The following is a 16,705-nucleotide window of genomic DNA, read 5'->3' as shown; positions in this document are numbered from 1 at the left end:
GGTTTACTGTAGAGAAACGTGATTGTTTGTTTGTTTGTTTTGGAGCTACAAATCTCTGATTCTACCCCAGACCATAAGAAGAGTGGGAATAGGGGTTAGGAACACTGCCTGGACTTGGGAGCCAGACTGCCAGGGTTCAGGTTCATGCTTGCATCTTTGCGAACTGCATGTCTCAATGGCAAGTTTTTAATCTCTCTGCTATGGTTTCCTCATCTGAAAATGATGCTGATATAAAAAAAAATTTTTTTTTAATGTTTATTTCTTTTTGAGAAAGAGAGACAGAGTGTGAGCAGGGGAGGGGCAGAGAGAGAGGGAGACACAGAATCTGAAGCAGGCTCAGCACAGAGCCTGACATGAGGCTCGAACTCACGAGCCATGAGATCATGACCTGAACCAAAGTCAGACGCTTAACTGACTGAGCCCCCCAGGCCCCCCAGAAAATGATGCTGATTATAGTACCTATTTCACAGGGGTGTTGTGAGCATTAAGCGTATTAATTTTACTTAAGTGGGATGTACCTGGCACATAGAGTGGGCTAAATATTTGCTATTATCATTATTACTGCTATTAAAATAAAATGAAAAATAGACTGTGTTTGATGGAAATTTATTTAAAAAATCAGCTTTGCTAGAAATGATTCTCTTCCCTAAAGCAAGCCTTACTTTTTAAGTTGTTTAGCTAGACTTACAGTATGCCACCCCCCCAGGCATTTGGGGTCACTATTTAGTGCCCTCAGACCGTGCATGTCTTTATTTTCATTCAGCTGCTGAGCTTCATGGTGAAGGACACAGCATTCCTGATCACCCAGGTTGCTAAGTAGTTGGGACCCAGGCAGACCAGGAACTATGTAATACTCACCTGACATAATACATCTGCTTTCCCCGATGCAAAAATTCCATTCTTCTCATCTACCTCTTCCTTGGTTTTGATGTCTCTGCCTACTCTTTCCCTATATATTTTGTCTTATTTGGCTTTTAATTTTTTTCTTTTTCATTTTGTTTATTTTAAGAGAGAGAGAGAGAGCAGAAGCAGTAGAGAGGGGCAGAGGGAGAGAGAGAATCTTAACCAGGCTCCATGCTCAGCACGGAGCCCGACTCGGGGCTCGATCCCACAACGCTGGGGTCATGTCCTGAGCCGAAATCAAGAGTCGGGTGCTTAACTGACTGAACCACCTAGGCACCCCTTGTCCCATTTGGCTTTTAAAAATAATCTAGAAACTTCAAAACCACTTTCCATAATGTTATGAAACAAAACCACTTTCACATAATGTTATGAAACAAAACCACTTTCACATAATGTTATGAAATATTTATTTGATCTTTACAATAGTTCTACTGGAGAAAGGCAGATAACAATTTTTAGTCAATCTATCTGTCCTTTTTGCTTCTTCCCCTCTTAATCTAGTTTAGATTCCGCAGTCCATCATTTCAGTAATACTTTTGGCAGTGTCTCATGCTTTTCTGTCCCTTTGGTATTTTATCATCCTGTCTTGCAAAACCCTAATCCTAGATGAAACCAAATCGGCACTTTATCTGAATTCACAGCTGATCAGCCCAAGCCTTGCTGAAGCTCTAAGTTCGTGTTATAAATTTGTGAGCACCGCTTCAAATGTGCCTTCAGTATAGCCTGGCAGTCCTCTTCTGTTTCTCTGATCAGTTTGTTCTCTATTTCCATGACTTCCAACATTACTCTTTCTGTGCAGTATTCTGATTCTACACACGGCCCCTACCTTGGACGTGACCTCAACTTCCACTTATTTAAAAAAATTTTTAAGATTTATTTTTGAGAGAGAGAGAGATAAAGAAAGAAAGAACATGAGTAGGGAGGGGTAGAGAGAGAGGGAGACACAGAATCCGAAGCAGGCTCCAGGCTCTGAGCTGTCAGCACAGAGCCTGACTCGGGGCTCGAACCCACGAATTGAGGATCATGACCTGAGCTGAAGGCAGGATCTTAGAGGCTTAACCAGCTGAGCCACCTAGGCTCCCCGTCACTTCTGCTTTGACAGGGATGACACAGGGAAGGTATCGTAACGGAGCTTCCTACATCCTGGGTACCATTCCTGCAAACCTGTTGCTATCTGCGACAATGACATCTTCTTTTCTTTCTGTTATATGGATAAACCACCCTTCCTCGTCACGTGGGCCTTGCCTCTCATATACACTTTTGATTTCTTGAAACTTCACTACAGTCATCCCTTTTCTCTAATACATTAAACAGCTCTCTATCTTAGCTGGATTGTTCCTATTTAAACATGCCCAAGTTTGTCCTATTTCAGAGACAAAATAGGCATAACTCCAGCAAAACTCCCTCGGTGTTTCATCCTTGGGCTGCTGTTACCCCATCGCAAATGAGTTTGATGTACGTGGAAATAGTCTGTAAATGACAAAGCTCTGTAGCCATCCAGGAGGCAGGGCTTGACGATATTAATGTACAAAATGCTGTGAGCTGTATTTAGTCTTCTGGTCCTTCGCCTTTGCCAGTGTGGTGGTGGTGGTATGTGGGAAGAAACAGTGGCAGGGAAATACATGCAGTTATCAATAGTGACAAACTAAGAAAAATCTCAAACACAGTCTTTAAAGATTAGCAATCATCGCAGAATGTAGAGGACAGTTTCTTAAGTTCCTGCAGAACAGTTGAACCCCATGAGACTGCGTGGTGCTCTTTTTTGTTTTAAGTGGCACAGGCGAGGTGGCTGTCATTTCTGGGAGGAGCTGAGATACTAGTTGCATATATGTTTGAAATAACCAGGACAGGCTGGAAAGAATGAATAAAAGAAGCACTATTGTTACCACAATCTTATTCAGCCCTGGTGCCCAGCCCCTTCTCCCTCCTGTGACTCAAGTGACTCAAGGACAAAGTGGACTCTTGTGAACCCACAGCGGGACTTGGCTGACACTTTTCTGGATTTCTCCAACACATGCTCCAGTTATTTTACAGAGAAGGGGCCCGGCTCACCCTATGGTCTTGGTGATTGCTTGGTTGGCAAAATGGGCTACAGTACAATTTGCGCAGAACTCCAAGACAGAGAAGATAATCAGTATGGCTGAGATTCCTCTCCCAGAAAGCTGAAATCAAGAAAAAACACGCTGAAATTTTGACTAATCAAGAGGGCTTCACGCAGGCCTCAAAAAGTTATTGACTCATCAAATGTGCCGTTGCTTTTGCTCATCTTATTCCGTGATTTTTTCTCTAGTATCACCAAATGCTTGTTTCAAGGAAATGTGAATTAATTTTGAATTTTCTTTAAAATGCCACAAGACTTTCCTTTTCTCCAGCAGACTGTTCAGAAACATTAGAAAAGAAGTGCATTGTTTTCTTTGCAATGAATTTTTTGTTTTTATAAAAATGTTACCTGCTTATTAAAAAAAAATCAAGGCGTATGGAAATAATTAATCATCCCTAATGTCACTACCTAGAAATAAACAAAATTGATATTTTATGCCTATTTTTCTAGAACTCTATGGAGAGGCCCAAAAGGCTGATAGAAAAATGGATGCATGGTGAAACGGCAAGCACTCTCGAAGAATAGAATTGTTTTGTACTTACCGTTTTGAAGTTTGAAAGTCCTGTTTGATTTTATTTAATTAATGAATTTATTAAAAAATTTTTTTAATGTTTTATTTATTTCTCAGAGAGAGAGAGACAGAGCGTGAGCAGGGGAGGGTCAGAGAGAGAGGGAGATACAGACTCTGAAACAGGCTCCAGGCTCTGAGCTGGCTGTCAGCACAGAGCCTGATGCGGAGCTTGAACCCACGAACTGTGAGATCATGACCTGAGTAGAAGTCAGAAGCTCAACCGACTGAGCCACCCAGGCGCCCCTGATTTTAAAAGGATAGAAATAAGTAAATTAAGTCCGTTGAAATTAAAACTAAAAGTGTGTGACATCCATGAAGAAGTTGAAGTAATTTTAAACCTGCCAGTTTTAATTTTAGACAGTATGAGATGATCGCTTATGAAAAGTGAGGGGACCAGGCACTTATACTTGACATCTTTCTCGTCTCACCTTTCAGATTTTGGTGATTATGTCACCTTTCACAGTTTTTTTTTGGGGATGGGGAGAGGTTAACATTAAAAGCTTTATATTCACTCCTGTAGCTGTCATTTTCCCAGCTGTTCAGTCTTATAGTCCCTGATAAATAATTCATTGGTTTAGTGCTCCTCGCTAATCTTTTTAACAGACCTTCTCCCTGCCTTTCTGAGTTCTCAATTTCATTTACATCATGTGTGGTTGAATGTACCTTGTACAATAATTTTATTGGATGTGTTATTCTTGACTCACAGTTTCTTTTCTGTCAAAGACTTTATGACACTGGATGTTTCTGCCTAAAACCTTAATGAATCCGCTGTTATACTTTATACCTTAACAAGGGTCTATATCTATGCCATCTTTCCAATTATTTTACATGTCTTTCTCCCAGATAGGTTATTCCCTTTCAACATAAACATTCAGTTATTCTCTTAGTTCAGGATTTTTTTCTCAGTATCCCTGGATACTTTTTTTCTGTACCATATGTTGGATTCTCTACTCAGGGAAACCAAGCATTATTATGTTGGATGAAACTTGCCTGTCTTCCATGTTTATCATCTTCTTTCTATTTAATATATTTGTCATTTTCTTCTGTGAAGACTGTGATTATGGTTTTTCTCTCTACCATTTTTATATGAGTCCATTCTGTTTCTTGCTGTGTGTGATTTCTTTATTAGGTCTATAATGGTTTGGGGTACTTGATTTCTCTAGTGCCACACAGTCATTTTTTTTTTCTTTTAGAGAGAGAGAGAGAGAGACTGTGCTCATGAGTGGGGAGAGGGAGAGAGAAGAATCCTGAGCAGTTTCCACACTCAAAGCAGAGCCTGATGCAGGGCTTGATCCCATGACCCTGGGATCATGTCCTGAGTTGAAATCAAGATCATATGCTCAACTGACTGAGCCACCCAGGTGTCCCCATTTTATTTTCTTATTAATTAATGATTTTCAGTAGTATAACATGCTCATGAGAACTCTTCTGTTGATAATTGGGTAATGTTTTCTTCCATATATATTTTCTTTTTTATCTATACCACTGACAAGATATGGTATAACATGGCTTGATCTGCTACTTGGAAATTTCTTTTGTTGTCTCCGTGTTAAATTGAAAAACCTATACCTGGGATTGAATTGAATACCAATACCTGAAGCCAAAGAGCTGGGTCATGTGTTAATCACAGAGCAGAGTCATTCTTTCAGAGGACAGGAATTTGAGCTAAAATTTGAGGAAGTGGTTTCCCAGATTACGAACGAATCTAACCACAAGAATGAGGACACTCCGTATATTTCTCGTTTGTGTGACTCACATCTCCATCAAACCAGGGCACATCTTGTGAGGAAGAGGGAAGGCACATGTGTTTGCATCCATTTTATCATCTGATATTTCTTTTGTTCTCATCAGTTGAATTGTATCTTTTATTCAGAATAAATGATAGGCATCTGAGTGTTTCTCCTGACCCATTAACCCATGGGAATCTTAAATTTTCTTTCTTCTCCTCTTCTTATTTTTCCTTCCATTTCTTCCTTCAATCACTCTGCGGTGTTTAGATAGTTTCCCTACCATTTTTTTGGTTCAATTTTCTCATTCTTCAAGTGAACAACTGTATACAGGCTTTGTGTTTGTTCAGATATAGTACAGGTGAATTTTCCTTGATTATTTTTCTACTTAACTATGTCCACTTTGTCTTCCTTGTTTCCAGCTTCAATTTAAGGAATAGATCTAGTTTTCTGTACATTTTGCTGAATGCTAACCATGCAGCTGTCGCGGTGAGAAAAATAGCTTAGCCGGCACTGAGCACAATTCTTCCTAGTGAATGTGGACCCTGCTTTCTGTCTCTTTTGAGAGATGCCTATGCTAATACTTGCTCCAGGGACAGAGGTATATTCTGCTCCTGTGGATTTCTGCTCATTCCTTCATGTTTTCAAGGTGCACTGGAAGATGTTAACGCTGGTGACCTTTCCTAATCCTCTTGAGGTCCTGGGCTACACAAGGGCTTTTAGCATTCAGGTTGCTTCATACTTTCTTAGAATTGCCTGCTCTCCGCCTAAGTCTTTTTAGCTCTGGATTGGAGAGCATGAGCGAGACTTCTCTGTATATTTTCGTTTCCTGCTTTTCTTAGTTTTGTTGCCGGGGAGTAAGAAACCAGGTCAGGAGCTGTGCTCTGCCACCTCGAGACACAGCAGAATCATTTGGCTTTTCACTTGGGTGCCAGTTTAAATGGTGACTTTTGAGCGATGTGTGTTCTTTGCTTTGGTATTACAGAGGAGCTAGATTGTGTTCTTGCTTCACTGCACTGTACTGACCAAGAAGTCCCCTCATATGCTTGCCTTCTTATAAGCATTTCTGTACATTTTGCTCTTGGGGTAATGGTCCGAGTCCATGATATGGACTATGATAATGAATGAGTGATAATGAATGAATGAATGATTCTGTCTTGAGAACATTGAGAGGCACGTGCTTCATTCTGAAGTTGCTTCATTCTTGGAATTTCTCTAATGAAAGTTGAAATCCATATAATGCCCAGTTTCTCCTCATCCCATTCTCGGTCTAAAAGGAAACTACTCAAGAGCTTAACTATCTTTTTTTACACAGAAGTTCATATCTCTGGAAAATACTGTCTGGGCAAATTGCTCGTGTGACCCACTGTATGAGCAGTAGCGGATGCCCGTTCTACCCCAGTCGTCTGTAGAGGTAGCTCTCCCACTTCATTCTACGGTCCTAGACATCACATGATGTGGCAGCGGGGCTACTCTCCGGTCTTGAGAGATAGGAGCGAGGCTGTCTTCCCAGTAGACTCCATCTCCTTTCCTGCGAGGCTGTCTTCCCAGTAGACTCTGTCTCCTTTCCTGCCAGACTCTTGAGGTTCAGAGTCCTTTGGCTTCAGCCCTTCTTTGTTTGAGAGATGCGGGCAGGAAGTACGGATCCCCCCATTTCTCCGCCATCTTGGCCCCCGAGAGCTAGGTGTGAGAACAGCCAGAGAGGAGACGTGTGGTGGATGATGGGATACTTACCACCGCCCAGTAGTCTTGGTTGAGGATCCTACTGATGCTCGCATCCAGCAGCAGCAGTCACTCCAATGAAGACAGAGGTCGCACTGACGATGCTCATTCCTAGGCTGCTTTTAATCTAATGGAGGTGTCAAGAAAAAGAAATCATATGAAGGAGAAAAGAAAAGAAATGAAATAAGAATCAGTTAAATATAACGGTTCTCAATCCTTGAAATCTTGAAAAAAATCTTCAAGTTGAAATGACTTTCTTTCCCCCTGCCTTTCTGAGTTTCCATGAAAACTGTGCTGTATGCAGCTGGAATGTCACATACTTCTAGAATCTGTAGAAAAATGTACATAATACAAAGCAGAAACTCATCCGTTATGTTTGTCTAAAAGCCTCACACACAATAATGATTATGTGCCCCGTTTAAAGTACTAAAACGACAAATAGACCTTCAGTGAGCGTTTTTCTGTGGCAGGCATTACGTGAAATTATTTAAGTACATCGTCTCATGGAACTCTTAAAACCACTGCAGGAGGTAGGACAGCAAAGTGTCCAGTATTATACAGATATAAAAGCGTGTCTGCAAAAACATGTCTGCTGATAAATTTAGAATTGATGAAAACCCTGAAATCGTTCCAAGGACTAGATTTTAAAAAAACCAAACACCCAGGTTTAGAATGAGGAAGTCAGTAGGCTTTTGTGGGTAGAGGTGTATATGTAGAGTACAAAATTTTCCTCAGTTTCTACGAGAAGATTTTGGCCCACCGCAGGCTAATTGGGAAACCAAGCCTTCAGCTGACTTTCGAGCAGTGGATGAGTTCGTTCTGTAGAATTCTCCAGAGCTTCAGCCTGCCTGAGGGTCTCCTACAGGCCTCTAAGAGGCTGCTGGGAAAATTGCTTCAGGTACCATTTTAGTAGCTGTCTTCTCCAAATGGGCACATTCTGTGCTTGGACCGCCTCAGTTAGAGGGAAGGACCCATAAATGATGCAGAGAAAGGGTGCTTCATTTTGTTTTTTAGATTACAACAGGAGTGGTTAATTGAGAGTAGACTGAATTTAGGTTCGTCTAGTCTAGTCTAGTCTCTAGCCTAGTGTTTCTTGAGTCTCGTTCTCCTAGCATCTGGTCTAGGAGAACTTGAGCCGCAGGACCGTCTGTTCCCATTTTCCCATTCTTTCCTCTTGCGCTGGATTAAATCATTCCTGAAACCACCTTGCTCTAGTCGTCCCCATTTCCTTGCACATCACTTTCCTGCCCCTGTTTCTAAAGGGGACCAGGAAATTGTAAAAGGTGGAGAGCTGTGGCCAAGAGAGATGAAAGACCTGTCTCAGTGATTGGTTTTATAAACTTTTTATGTGCCCAGTTGGTGCTTTCAGTGATGATTTAACACACTGTAAAACAAAAGTCACATCGGAGTAAAAATAGGATATGTGCAAATAAAAAATAAAAATACAAGGCAAGGCAGAACTGAGAAATGGCAAATGAATAAGAGAGTCTTTGATACCAAAGTGGCAGGTGGGTATTTCCTGGCTCCTATATTCTGCTGTGGAATTCCCCTAATGTAGTGTGACCCGGCAGAGCCAGGGAGCCTTTAGGATACAGCTACAAACGGGGCGCCTGGGTGGCTCAGTCGATTAAGCGTCCGACTTCGGCTCAGGCCATGATCTCGTGGTTCGTGGGCTTGAGCCCTGCTTCAGGTTTTGGGCTGGCAGCTCAGAGCCTGGAGCCTGTTTTGGATTCTGTGTCTCCCTCTCTCTCTGCCCCTCCCCCGCTCATGTTCTGTCTTTCTCTGTCTCAAAAATAAATAAACTATATATATATATAAAAAAGGATACAGCTACAGACCTTACCTACACCGGTTCCCACGCTTGTGAGTTAAGTAAGAGGGTCAGGACGTGGAGCTGTGCCATTTCCAAGGGGCAGATTGTGTGCACCGTGCTGGGGCACACATACCGTGGAGGCAGCCAGTAGAAGTATTTTTTAGGGAAGGAGTGCTCTCCTTTTGCATTTTCTGAATCCACTTTCTCAATTTTCCTTTCCAGATCAATTAAATGAATCTTTCAAAGAGTTTAAAAAGTAGAGACACTCTGACTTACCAGATGAGGGGAAAACTGCTTGGACACTAGTATAGAGAGAGCACTGTAGCAGTGAACTGTAGAAACAGACACATTTACTTGTGAAAGACAGGTTCTTTGGTCCTGGGAGCTTCTCTCTTAGTAGGAAAGATTGGTCTGTTTATGTTCATCTAGTTTCCCTGTCAAAAGTTCCTCTCATACTTCTCCATTTTCTGGAGTAACTTTCTGAGACTGTTTCCTTTTGACTTTTCCCTTTTCAATCTCTCCTTAGTTTCTTGCACATAAGGAACTATTCTCCTGTGAGCTTTACCGTAGCTGGTGACTTCTGAGCTCACAGCTCTGTCTCTTGTCATGATCTTTTGCATATTTTAATCATGTTCCCTATCACCTCCTTGTGCCTCCCTCCACCCAGCACATACATTTCCATCTAAAACGTCATCAGGAACTAAAACTTTGGCCTGTTGGTTACTCGATCAGAGTACACTCAAGGGCATGAGTTTAAACTGCAGGTTAAAATAGAGAACAAAAGCCCTTCTTTTTTTAATACTCAGCCAGAGCTGATATAGCTCAATTTTGCAGCAGATCAGATGCAGGGCTTATTAAAACATGAGCTGTTGCCTAGGCTTGGGAGAGCGATCTGATAAACTGAGAAGGAGAGGTATTCTAGCAGTCTACTCACAGAGATGCCACCCCAGATCGGATATCTGCTAACAAAAGCAAAGGACAGAAATCCAAAAACTAGTCCATAAATGGAGTTCATTAAACCTAAAATAATTCCGAAACCAATGTGCATCAGTCTCATCAGGATCTGGATTGTCTGAACAAAAGAAAACAGGCATTTTAAGGTTGCTTCCTCATTTTCAGGCACGAATCAGGCATTGTTGTCATTGCTGCTGCTGCTTATTTATTTATTGTCAACTCTGTCAAGATGCTGGGTGTCCTTTACGCATATATACCTGTACTGTAGGAGCTGGGCCACGAAGATTTTGGCATACACTGGAGCCAGGCCCTCGGCCGAGGCCTTGTTTGAGGTATTTGGGGAGGCTTGTACAGATGGCCCAAGGAGAGTTCTTCAGAAGGTGCTACTGGTTAAGCATGCAGTGGTGTCCCCTGAGAGCCTCTAAAAGACTCTTTAAAAATGCTTTAAAAAAAAAGTTTATTTATTTATTTTGAGAGGGCGAGCACACATGCATGAGGGAGGGGCACAGAGAGAATTCATTCTAAGCAGGCTCCACACTGTCAGCCCAGAGCCCAGCGTGGGGCTTGAGCCCATGAACCTGTGAGATCGTGACCTGAGCCAAAATCAAGTATCAGACCCTTAACCTACTGAGCCACCCAGGCGCCCCTAGGAAAAATGCTGTAACTCTGACTTTGTCGGCTATTCCAAGTGGACCTATCTTCTGCTTGGGAAATCCCGGTTGTGGGGAAAATAGCAATGAAGGAAGTATCAGTGAATTTATGGGGCATTAAGTACATGTTTGATAATATTTAAAACACTTCACATTTATTGTTTCACGTAATCTTCCCACCAATTGGATGGAGACACAGAACTGTCTGTCTTAGTCTTCTCAGGCTGCTGTAACAAAATACTGTGCTACCCTCTGGGTAGCTTATAAACAACAGAAATTTATGCCCACAGTTCTGGAGGCTGGCAAGTCCTGAGTTCAAGGTGGTCGCTTTCTGGTGAGGGCCCTCTCTTTGATTCACAGCGGGGGACTCATCACTGTGTTCTCATGTATTGAAAAAGGCTCAGGATCCCTCAGGAACCTCTTTTTATAAGACACAAATCCCATTCATGAGGTTTCTGCCTTCATGAACTAATAAGCATTTCCTAAAGGCCCACCTCCTAATACTGTCATCTTTAGAGTTAGGATCTCAACATAGCAATTCAGGGAGGACATTCAGAACACAGTAGTGTCAAAGGTCATACAATTACTGAAGAGCAGATCTGGAAATTTAGTACAGCATATTGATTCCAAAACTTGTGTCTTAACTATTGAATCCGGCCTCCTTGAAGGTTCAACTTTACCTCTCCACAAAGTCATCTTGATTATATTGGTCAACGTAAACTATCTTTTTTCTTCCTAAATTCTTGTTTTATCTTATGATACAGATTATACACCTTATTAGTAGGTTTCATACTTATTTATATTGTTCTTTTTTTTCAATCACAGGTATGCAAACATTTTCTTATTGGCCAAGACATATTGTCAAAAACAGGAAATACATCTTTGTACCTTTTAGAGCACCTTCCTTCATCCTGGATAAACACATTTGTGAGAAGTAAGTACTGTTAGATTGGGCCTGAAGTTAACTATAGATTTATTGTTTGTTTCTTCCCAACTTTATGTCTTAATCTGCTCAAGAAGATGGCAGATAGAAAGATTGTTGTGTTTTATTTCTTCAGTAACTTGCTATTGAATACAATTAAGTTAAGAAGTGGAATCAGAGTTGGGGAAAAAAAATCACAGCTTCCTAAGCAGTGCTAAGAGGTTTATCTGTTCTTTGAATAATGAATTTTTTTGAAATTCAGCCAACTGTGGATCTCAGGTGAAGCTCCTGTTATATTTGGCTTTCATAGGCTCTTTTCTAGAGCAGCGGTTCAGTCGTCTGACCTCAGACTTCTTATCCTCACCCTTGCTGTCATCTTTTTTTTTTTTTTATATTTTTATTTATTTCTAGGAGAGAGAGAGAGACAGCGTGAGCAGGGGATGGTCAGAGAGAGAGGGAGACACAGACTCTGAAATAGGCTCCAGGCTCTGAGCTGGCAGTCAGCACAGAGCCCAACGCGGGGCTCGAACCCACGAACCGCGAGATCATGACCTAAGTGAAAGTTGGACACTTAACCGACTAAGCCACCCAGGCAACCCCCCTTGCTGTCAGTTAACTGTTGGATTAATGCTGGTATCTTCTTCTCCTGGTAGAACCCGGGCTACACCATATACCGACCAAACTTGCCTATAGGCCAGACTTAGCAGTTCGGTCATTTAACTCACTCTGGAGTCTTGGCCACAGAACCACTTTAAGTTCTGAGTCCGCTGGGGCAGATGTTCCAGTTCCTACCACCTGAAGCCCCTGTACCGTTGTGGTGACTTGGTAAGGCCTCTTCTCAGCTTCAAGTGAGCTGTCTAGAGAGCTAATATTTTATTAAGCACTTACTATAGGCACAGGTGGGGCTGTACAGTGTCATGGTCAGGAGCATGAACTTGGGGTTAGAATCCTGGCTCTGATATCAGCTCTGTGTCTTTGGCTGTTGTTAACCCCTCTTTGCTTTGGTTTCTTGTCTGTAAAATGAGGATCATGGGAGTACCTTCCTCATAGAGTTACTTTGAACATTAAGGAGTTATTCCGTGTAAATTTCTTAGAATTGTATATGTTAGAACTTCATGGGTTGGTTCCATGACTGCCAAGTTGATGAAATATCTTATCTCTTAGTCTTTAACACCCTCCCCCCACACCCCATGAGGTAGATACTAATATCCCCATCGTACAGTGAGAGAACTGCATCAGCACCTACACTGTAACCCTTAGCTTTGAGCGGCTTGGGTGCTACATACATCTGAAAAAGGTGGAAAACTCAGGGGAAAGGTGAAAAACCCATTTTGGAAACCTCTGCGTACAAAGGGATTACTTTTTCAGAGTGGAAACCAATTTTAATTCACAAAAGGTTTTTTTTTTTTAATTTTTAAAAAATATTTATTTTTGAGAGAGAGAGAGGCAGACAAACAGACAGAGTATGACCAGAGGAGGGGCAGAGAGAGAGAGGGAGACACAGAATCTGAAGCAGGCTCCAGGCTCTGAGCTGTCAGCACAGAGCCCAATGCAGGGCTCAATCTCAAGAGCAGCCAGATCATGGCCTGAGCCAAAGTCAAACGCTTAACTGTCTGAGCCAGCCAGGCATCCCCACACAATATTATTTTAAACAAACAAAATAAACAGTATGATAGCTGTGACTCTTGGAGTGACTCCCTGTAGCTCTCTCACGAGTGACCTGTGGATGTGGTCTCTGTGACTTGTTAGTGCCCAGGCCCTACCAATCTGCTGTTTCCCTAACCCTCCCATCTGCCCCTTTGATAACTCTGGGGCCTGGAGCAGCTTTCTTAACCAAATCCATGTTATTCGCCCCTGTGTCTCAGCTATGACACGAGCCTAAGGATGTCATTCAGAGTGGCAGGTGTGAAGATCGGGTTATCCTAATTCCTGTGAAGCTGTTGGATCAGTGCCCATCTGGAGCTTGATAAAAGGCAGCTATCACTTTATTGTCAGAGCCCAAAGTCTAGGTTTAAGAAGTGGATGTGGGCATATGAAAAGTGTATAATGGAGCTTGAACTTGAAAAGTCAATGCCGAGACCAAGGAGATAGGTGATGGGAGCTCATGGTTCAGTAATTAACCAGAACAAGATTTTTCTTAAGGTTTTTTTTCTTTAAGTATTACAGCAATTAAAGGATTTCTCCATGGATGTGCTGTCGTTACCTCCTTCCTTTGTGGTTGATCATTGTCATTTTTGTTTCATTGAGAAATTTAATAAGAAATGTCAAGGCTTTTCATTCCTTTATCAATATTCTTTGATTTCATATCTGCTATTTATTTTCTGGACTAAAGCCTGTGTGTTCCATATAGAATCCAGATTATTAATAGTTTATAAGGGGTAGGCTAGTCTCAGATGCAGCCTTATGGGGCCAAGTTTTGGTTTTAGAAAAAGGATTAAAGAGCTGAGCCAGTCTCGATCCTTTGACTTTATACCAAAATAACTTAATGTATACACAGCTCTCCTGCTTCCTTAGTTTGGTACAAAGGGAAAGGAAGATGCTCAGGGGAATAACTAAGTAATAATCCAGTTGAAGTGAAGATAATCCTGAAAATGATGGAAGAAAAGAGAAACCAGTGAAATGACTGTTTTCACCAATAGCGCCTTTTGTGCAATTTTTTTTTCTTGACCATTGGTAAGATACTTACTATCAGTTATCTTGTCTTCTAAAAATCAGAGCCACTATGATTATTTGTACACCCAAAGAACACATCAAAAATAGTTCCGATGAGATCAAAAGCACAGGAGTGTTGCAAATATAATTGGAAAAATTTGCTTTATTCTAGTTTCTTTCCTCCTCCCTTCTGCATGAATTTCACTTTTAATGTTACAGGGTGAGGATGACACTAGCTTTGAGGAAAGGTTGTAGCACACAGTGGATCCGAGTCCTAAATCATTTCTGCAGCGTCTCCCCGTGCACACGTAAATAGGAATACAGACCTAGTGAAAATGAGTGATCTTCCCCAGCAAGTTTTGCTTTTTTCCCCCCATAACAAAGTGCCTTAATCAAAAAGTGTTACAGAAGCAGTGCTACAGTGTTTCTTCCGTGCACTGTAGTCTCCTGGTAGCCTCATTATCATCAGATCGCTCGCAATGGGACATTGCTTCCCCTGGTGAATATCCTGACATTCTTTTTCACTTCTGTCCTGTTTTTTGTTTCCCCTTATTTCATTTCTTCCCCATTTCTTCCCTCTCCTGGCCTCTTTTCCCTCACTTATCTACTTGGCCTAACTTAGAGTCCCTCCAGTCCAGAGAATGGGATGCTGTAGAGAACCCACACAGAGACAGATCAGCCTTGCTGTTTATGCCCACTGATTTGGGGGAAGAGATAGACAGATGTTTCAGCGGACTTAACTCTGTTCCTTTGGCACCCGTCTGCTTCCTCTTTTTCTTCTCCAAGTTCTGTCTCAGTCTGAGATGTTTATCTGGTTATTATCGGCACTTTTCACTTCCTTGCTTCAAACCAACCTGTCTCCTATTTTTATTTAATTCCAAAGTCCTCTGTCTTTGACTTTTCCACCTCAAGTGGATACATGGGCCCAATTGTAAACTTTGAAATAGGCTGCACTTTCACGCTTTCCTCCCCTTTGTCCTGGGAAGAGTTTTCTGACACACCGAACACGTTAAGTGCTCATTTTTTCCAGCCCCTTGGCATTCTCTGACACTCTTTAGTGCAACATCCTGCTGCATTTCAGCACCTTTTAAGTTAGAGGAACAAAATTGGAAAACGTAGGTAAGAAAAAACAAGAGGGAAAAAATTTCCATACTCCCACCAGCCACAGGTAATCGATGATAATATTATCACTTAGATTTTTAATATTTTGATGTAAATACATATTTTACATAGAGACATTTATGATTTTTGTAGTCACCAAATTAGGATCATAATGCATATACATTTTGTAACCTGATTTTTTAGCCTGATGTTTTTTAAACAGCTTTTCATGTTAATAAGCTCCTAAGTATTATAATTATTTTTTAAAATTTATTTTTAAATGTTTATTTTTGAGAGAGAGACAGAAAGAGCATGAGTTGGGAGGAGCAGAGAGAAAGGAAGACACAGAATCTGAAGCAGATTCCAGGCTCCACACTGTCAGCACAGAGCCCGATGTGGGGCTTGAACTCCCAAACAGTGAGATCATGACCTGAACCAAAGTCAGACTCTTAACTGACTAAGCCACTCAGGCACCCCACTATTGTAATTCTTCTTCTTCTTTTTTTTTTTTTTAAATGTTTTTATTTTATTTTTGAAGGAGAGACTGAGTGCGAGCAGTGGAGGGGCAGAGAGAGGGAGAGAGAATCTGAAGCGGGCTCCAGGCTCTGAGCTGTCAGTGCAGAGCTTGATGTGGGGCTCGGACTCACGGACTGTGAGATCATGACCTGAGCCAAAGCCAGACACCCAACCGACTGAGCCACCCAGATGCCCCAGTATTGTAATTCTTAATAGTGACATTCTATTCTGTTTTGGGGAAGTGTCCTATTACATTTTAGTTATTTATTTTCAGGTCTGTCCCACAGTGACACCTGAATGCCTTCAGGGCAGGGATCCTTGGGCAGGACCACTGTCCCATCTCCAGCCCTGTGTATTGTACAGCATCTCAACCGTGATAAGATCATTAAATGTATGTCGAATGAGGGGCGCCTGGGTGGCTTAGTCGGTTGAGCGTCTGACTTTCGCTTAGGTCATGATCTCGAAGTTCGTGGGTTTGAGCCCCGCGTTGGGCTCTGTGCTGACTGCCAGCTCAGAGCCTGGAGCCTGTTTCAGAGTCTGTGTCTCCCTCTTTCTCTGACCCTCCCCTGCTCATGCTGTCTCTCTCTCTCTCCTAGAAATAAATAAAACATTTAAAAAAATGTATGTCGAATGAGTTAGTGGAGTAAATACAGAGTCCTCTTCTATGTTGTTCCCCCCACCCCCATATGTATTATTGAAGGTTTTCTTTCTCTTGTGGTTTTACATTTTGATGTATTTTTCTAAAATGGAAAGAAGAAGTACTGAAGATTTATGAATGCTGTGAGCTTGGGAAGGTGACAGTTTCAGACAATAACATTATTCAAAGGCTGAAGGTGATTCAGGGAACAAGAAATTAGTGTGGGTTTAGAAGGACCACAGAGTCAGGGTGACCATCTGGCAAAGTATCACATGACTGACATGACTCATGTTATCCAGATAGCAGAAGGAAAAAGGTGAAAATAAATGGTGTTTTTTTTTAATGTTTTATTTATTTCTGAGAGAGAGAGAGAGAGAGAGAGAGAGAGAGAGACAGCGTGAGCAGGGGAGGGTCAGAGAGAGAGGGAGACACAGAA

Source organism: Hyaena hyaena, unplaced genomic scaffold (genome assembly GCF_003009895.1).
Source record: "Hyaena hyaena isolate Hyena2069 unplaced genomic scaffold, ASM300989v1 scaffold_456, whole genome shotgun sequence".
NCBI classification, from domain to species: Eukaryota; Metazoa; Chordata; class Mammalia; order Carnivora; family Hyaenidae; genus Hyaena; species Hyaena hyaena.
The sequence above is the reverse complement of the archived record's forward strand: the minus strand, read 5'-3'. Positions refer to the sequence as shown.